We start from the raw sequence: 7655 nt of genomic DNA on the forward strand, positions 1-7655 counted from the left end.
CTAGCGTGTTCCCTGCCTTCCCGAAACATTGATCAGCAAGATCGGGGGGTAGATGACGTGCTAGACTAGTTACATTAGCATAGCAGATTCTCTCCTCCTTTCTTTTGTTACTTCTTCTATGTGTTATTCTCATTCTTCTATTTGTTGTCCTTAGTGTGGTCTACTTGAGGACGATGCAAAGCATTGAGATCTCTTTTGGTCTCTCTCATGTTGACTCAAAAGACACATGTGTTCCCTTCTTCTAGGTGACCTTCCTTGATTGGGGAATGAAGAACAATTATGCATACATACATATGATATATATACATGAATTATCATACAACATACTGACCTCGAGGAAAGCGAAGTCACCTTGTGCTTTGTGTTTTGTGTCTATTATCCTTGGGTTTATCTCACACTTGGGGGCTAAATCTTTGTGATAACGTGCTCCTTTCCCTTCTCATTTCTTATGTGTATCACTACATTAAAGCAATCACCCCCATTGAGGCGTGTGCGATCGCTTTAACGTAGGGGGGCATACACCTCGTCTATCCCTTCAGGATACTTGAAAATTTCTTGGCAAACTTAGCTCTGCCTTGAAAATTTTTGGTATTTTTCTTGCATGAATCATAGTGAGGGAACCTTACTACTGACAGTCATGGTTCTCCCTCGTGATCTTCCCTTTTACTTTGTCAATCGAAGTCGTAAGATCCTTAGTCCACTGGGGGCTTGGTGTGTCTTGCCTCCTTGACGTGGTGAAAGTCTTTCAATGTTGTTTCCTTGTACTTTACCGGAAGTATGAGCGTACGCCTATACTCCCGCTAAAGTGGGGGCTAAATGTAGCGTCCTAAAATTGCGACACTTGCAATTTCGACTGCATTTCGGTCTTCACGATGGCGACGCAACACGGAACCTGAATGGAGACCCCGAAACTTGTCCACGACACCAAAAACTGCATTTTTCCAGCACCCTGGCCTGATCCTCCTTGCACCCTGCTATCTCGGGAGGTGGGACCACAGCACCCAGCGCCCTGGTTCCCCAGGACCATGGCGCCCAGCTCCCTGGTTCCCCAGGACCATGGTGCCCAGCGCACTGGTCCCTGGCCCTATTTTAGGCCCGCTCTCCTATGGGACTTCAGGTCTTTTTGTTTGCAAAATGGAAAATATCATTTCCTGGTCGGGCTAAGGTCGGGAAAATCAGTCTATCAGCCCTAATTGACAAGTATATAAACTACATTTTCCTCTCCCATTTGGGTAAGAAGGACATATGTGTACAAGCGTGGAAACGATACTCAAGCATTCAAGCATTCAAGCATTCAAACATTCCTTCAAGCAATTGATCATTCTAAGTCTCCATTCAAGGCTAAGTGTTGCATTCAAGACAAGGATTCAACCATTGAAGAGGAGATCACATACTACAACATACAACAATACAACAAACAACAACATCTATACCTTCGCACATAAGGGTACAAACATCCTTACAACAAGGTATTAGTACTTGTTTTACATTACAATCATTTACATTTACAGCACTTCTCATTTCTTGGTTAATTCCAAAACTGGGGTTTGACCTAAGGGCAAACCCCTAATCCCTAACCCCCCAATCGTCTTCGCTTTTCTGTGTGTAGGTTGCAGGTACGCGACTGAAATTGAAGATCTGGAATCCTTGTGCAGAGACGAACAGATCCCCCTTCGTTTCGCGGATTTTTCGGAGGACCGTGTGCACGCCGGGCGCCATCGTCCCATCAACTTTTGCTCAAATTTGCAGGACAGTGTCGTATCGACATTTTACTGCTAATTCTAGGTCCGCAGCTTCATCCTATATCCCTATCTCAGTTTATAAGCGAATCTTTCTCACTTTCTATGCATTCCTAGCTTAATCATTCTATCTACATTCTTTACAAAAGAGGGTAGCCTTGCTGTCTTAACCCTTGAAACTCATTTAGAATCCAATCTTGCATTGTGTGGGATTGGATCTTGTGGGTTTCAACCCCTCTTTTGAATGTAAAGTCTCCCTAAGTGAAAACCATCAACCCTAGCAACCTCCCTTCTCTCTCCTTCGAGTTAGAAGAGGGGAGAGCAACTAGGGTTTGATTATTTTCCGCTTTACAAATTCATCAGAAGTGAATTCTCCTCCTTGATCAGTTCTCAGACATTTTATCTTTTTACCACTTTCTTTCTCTACTAATGCTTTGAAAGCTTTGAACTTTCCAAATGCTTCAGACTTATCTTTCAAGAATGTGACCCACATCATTCTTGAGAAGTCATCAATAAGAATCATAAAATGCCTATCTCCCTGAATACTTATAGTTTTCATAGGACCACACAAATCAGTATGCACAGGATCAAGTAAATTTTCTGCTAAGAAAGACTTACCTTTAAAAGTTGAGGAATGCATCTTCCCAAGTTGACATTCTTTGTACAAAGAATTCTCAAGTTTGTTCAGCAAAGGTAATCCTCTTACCGACTTTAACAAAGTTGTCAAAGTTCATATGACAAAGTCTCCTATGCCATATCCAACTATCATCAAAATTATCCATTAGACACCGACTTATCTTGGCATTCAACTGAAATAGGTTACCTCTGGTCTGCTTATCGGTCGCAATAACTTCACCACTCTTCCCAACTATACTGCAAATTCCACCTTTGAATTCCAGAATTAATCCTTTGTCATTCAGCTGAGCAAGACTCAACAGGTTATTCTTAAGACCTTCTACCCAGTAGACATCATCTGCACTGCTCTTTCCATTCAGTGAGATGGATCTTTTACCTTTCACCAAGCATGGTGCATCGTTTCCAAATATGACAACACCTCCATCATATTCTTCCAAAGACAAAAAATTTCTTCGGTCACCAGTCATGTGGTGAGAACAACCACTATCAATTATCCACTCATTAGAGTTGTCAATGCGAGAGAAAAGTGCTTTCTTGTCATACACTTCTTCCTTTACTGCTACAAACATTATGTCCTCATTTTCTTCATCCTTTGATTCTTCATCAGTGACACCTTCATCCACAACAACTAGACAATTTCTTCTGTTTCCTCCTTTATATTTTCTAAACCTCTCTGGTTTATCCTTATTGTCATTGTTCGGATAATTAATAGCTATATGTCATATCTTGTTGCAGGAAAAACATTTCAAAGGAAGTTTACCTCTATATTTTCTAGTTCCCTTCGGAAGTCTTTTAGCAAGAAGAGCTTTGAACTCCATTACAATCTCTTCATCATCCATATCTCTGCATTGTTTGGACTCATAACTGGTACTTGTTTCTTTTCCTTTTCTGAATGGTACAATAGATGCTTTAAAGGCTAACTCAATCTTTTGAACACTACCATCATAGTTATTCAACTCATATGTAGTTAACTTTGCAATGATAGAATCTAAGGATACCTTGGTTTTATCAATAGACCTTAGTTCCTAGATAGCAGCAACTCTGATTTCATATATTGGTAACAATGATCTAAGAACTTTACTAACAATAGTGGTATCATCAATAGTTCCACCAATGCTTTTGATATCTCCAACCACAGTCTTAATCCTAATGCCATGTTGTTGAATGGTCTCACCTTCAACCATCCTCATATCCTCAAATTTACCTCTAAGGCTTTCTTCCTTAGCTTTCTTTACACGCTATCACCACCATAGATGTTTTCCAGGGCATCCCATACATCCTTAGGTGTGTCCTTGTCTTGTAAATCAATAAACTCAATATTTGACAGGCTGCTGATAAGGGCTTCCATGACGTGCCCATTTTCCTGAATCTCTCTCTTCTGATCATCAGTCAGAGTGCCAATGAGAGTCACATAGGCATTCTCAACATAGCTCCAGTGTTGAGCACCCATACTCTTGATGTAAATCTTCATTATGTCCTTCCATATCTTAAAGTTATCTCTGTTGAACTTAGGACCTTCCCTCTTCATCATTACAATATGACCTTTTACCTCAAGCAATTAAGCTTATATCACCGAGGACCTAGAGGTGCTCTGATACCAATTGATGAATAATGAGGAACAACAGATACCCCAACTGATACTGAGAGGGGGGGGGGGGGGGGGGTGAATCAGTACATATAAAAACTTTCTCAACAACTTATCTAGTTAAAACAATACCAACTGGTTATCACCATTACTGAACTTAACCATGGCAATACCGGTTAAACACAATAAGACATCGGACACCATGAATTGATAATTATGAACACTTCCCATACAATCAATACTTGACATCAACTTCACCCATAAACATATGCATGTGGTATACTAGAAATACCATAACCTATTAACTCTGCATGCATAATCTTTCAACCAAATACTTCATAAACATCACATGAAAAATGCATAGCACATAACACACAAATTTTTCACGTGGAAACCCAAATGGGAAAAACCATGGTGGGGATGAATACCCTCAAGCTTGTTTTGAACTCTTTTGAAGCTCACCCTGTTAGGAGCCTAGTCTGGTTAAAGACTTTATAATAAGGTTCTGTTAGGAACCGATCCTGTTAGAGATCACCCGGTTAAGGGATGGCTATATACCCTGTTAAAGGTTGAAACCTTGTTAAAGGTTACCTCGCTAGAGGATTTGAAGAACTCAATGATCTTGAGCCACCTGGTTATAGGTTTTACAATAATCCTGTTAAAGCTACTTGATAAAGGGGTTTTCCAACTGTTGAAATGATTAGAAGACAATAGGTAAAACTCTAATCTGATAACAACACTACATGCCAAGGCAGATCCTTTTCATTTCCTCTACTCTGCAATCACACTCTGCAGTTTCCCTCTTATTGGTCTTGCAAGTATCAAGTATCTCATCACTCAGATACACACACACACAACATTTTTCAACAACTTTACAATAACAAACATCATCGACCTTATAGGCAACAATTAGGTCGGTAGCATAAACCCTAAACCCTAAGCATCTTAGGTTTACAACACAGGCGGTCCAATCCTGACCGTCCAAACACTTTGCATAGAGTATTACAATTTCAAATAGATCACAAGACAATTTGCATCATACATTCTTCACTGCACATGGGAATCAGTAACCCATCACACTCTCTTCTCATTCCACTAAGAAGAATGATCATTCTCGAGGTAGACTTCAAACGCGGTCGATCTTCTCATGCAAGATCCTCAAGAAAATCCTTCATGTGCACAAGGCTGACGTGGCACCTCGATCTCATTCACATCTCTTAGCTAACTCATCACAGAGTATCATCGGTTATATCGCACAAGATGGATTGCCAAACCGATAACCCTAGAGCTAAGACTATCAATCGGTAGTCACACTTAGTGAAACCTCGACACCAATTCACTGCATCTCCTTGTATCTCTTCATACCGGTTCACTTGAACTTATTGACATCAATGACAACATACATTATCATCATATCAACATGTCAGTTCATCATATGCCAATGATATCCAATAAAGTACTCCTGCATTCAATCAAATCAATTGTGTCAATCCTAGTGGTACTCATGTTCATCACATAGTGCTGCTTATCTTATCCTATCCTAGCCTAGTGGTTTGTATGTCCATCACATGGTGTTTCTCATCAAGCTCTATCCTAGTGCTTATGTCTATCACATGGCGTTGCATCCTAGTGTATATGTTTATCACATTGCACTATATCCTATCTTGCTAGAGAAATTGCCCGATTTTATCAATTTGACGACTTATTCTATACTCAGCTTAGCAAACCTACCTATTTTAGGGCACCTGTTGAGTGAATACTCTTAGTAGCTTATCCAATTGGCAACGTATGTTTATCATAGAATTGTCAATTCTAGCCTTGTTTTCAGATTGTCTTCTCTAGGGCACTTGTTTGAGTGAATCCTCTAAGTAACTTATCTAATTGATAGCGTATGTTCATCCAAAAACTATCAATTTTGGCCTTTTAAGACATAGACACGATTTTGTTAATTTCTCTTGAGTTAGTCTTTTTCCTGTGTGACCTTGTCATCCTATCTTGTCAGTCCTTTCTAGCCTTCCTTTCTTATTGAGAGATTGTCTCCAATCTTTTTTCAAACATTTTCATCCAATCTCTCAAGGGGGCATACCATTCCCATCTTGGGGCAACTTTGTATCAGTTTATCTTATCTTCTTTGAAACAACGCGACAAGTTGCATTGTCTCAAAGAGGGGCAAAATGTAGACACCTAAAATTGTCATGTCTAATTAAATAAATATTTTTATTTATTTAATTATTTTATCCTAATTCTTCTATTAATTAAATAAATCTTTATTTATTTAATTAATTCATTAATCCTCTTCTAAGCCTTTCCTCATTTAAATAAATACTTTTATTTATTTAAATTGTTCTTCCCCTAAATTAAATAAATATTTTATTTATTTAATTGATCCCACTTCCTCTATTAATTAAATGAATATTTATTTATTTAATTAATTCATTACTCTTTTCTAGCCATGACACATGTCATTCATCTCTTAATTCCTCCACTACCTACCCTCTCATTATGTTCTTATTTCCTCTACCTACCCTTTAATCCTAGCCAACCATCTATCTTTTACACCTCTTAATCTTATCCCTCCATTTCCTACAATGTCTTCTATATTATAGGATACTCTCCTTCATTATCAATCATAATCATTCTAATTCAGCTAATCAACATTCTAATCAGTCTTATTCAATCAAGCATTTTTGTGATCAAGCTATCAACCACATTTCTGTTCTTTGTTGAGCTCTTGTGCACACATAAAATCTGAGAGCAAATATATCAAGCAAGATCAATGGAGATAGTAAGGATGAAGATTAAAACCCTAGTGGACATGTGATGGTATAATATTTTTGATTTTGTTGATTTGCATTGTCTTAGGTAATCTTCATATGTTATGGTGGATCTTTGTTGTTGTTAGGCTAGGGTTTTGTGGTTCAATTCATTTAGTCTTTCAATATTGTTGTTTCCATTATCCACTTTTCACCATACACATTTACTATTGATGATAATTTAATTTATTTATTTTAATCATAAATTCTTATTTCACTCCTCATTTAACAAACAAATAATATCTACTTCAAAATTAAAATAATTTTTTGAAATTAATTTAACATTAATTACAAAAGTTAATTAAACTGTTTATTATTCTAACATTAAATTTTAAAATAAATTGTTATGCCAAAACTTAATTAATATCATTACATTGCTCTTTAAATACTATATGTATATATATAATAAAACAAATGTGTCTTCGGATGTGTAGTGTCACAATTAAAACTCTTTGTTGGTGAAGTGGCCACTAAGGTTCAAATCCCTATTGGGCCACTGTGCTTGCATGTCTTGTGCTTTCGCTAGGTCATTGAGTTCGCGGGTTTGATCAACTGAAGTGTGGGGATGAGGTCCCCTATTTGTGGCTTCACTAGTTCATAGCTCCAGGTCAAAAGTGTTTCACGTGGAGCCAGAGGGCGTGTCATGCCAACATCACTGGTCACATTAAAAAGTTTACCAGGCATAGTTATAAGAAAGAAAGAAAATAAATGTAATAATTTTGATCTAGGGGTGTAGGCCGGTTGGTTGAGGCATTGAAAGACACAGACAATCAATGTAGGCTCAAACCTTTGAGATAAAAGTAATTTAAAATTTAAAATTTCTTATACATACATTGCTTATGGCCATGCTCGATGATGAATGAATTGCTTGACCAAAAGATG

Source organism: Cryptomeria japonica, chromosome 1, assembly GCF_030272615.1.
Source record: "Cryptomeria japonica chromosome 1, Sugi_1.0, whole genome shotgun sequence".
In the NCBI taxonomy this organism is placed as follows: Eukaryota; Viridiplantae; Streptophyta; class Pinopsida; order Cupressales; family Cupressaceae; genus Cryptomeria; species Cryptomeria japonica.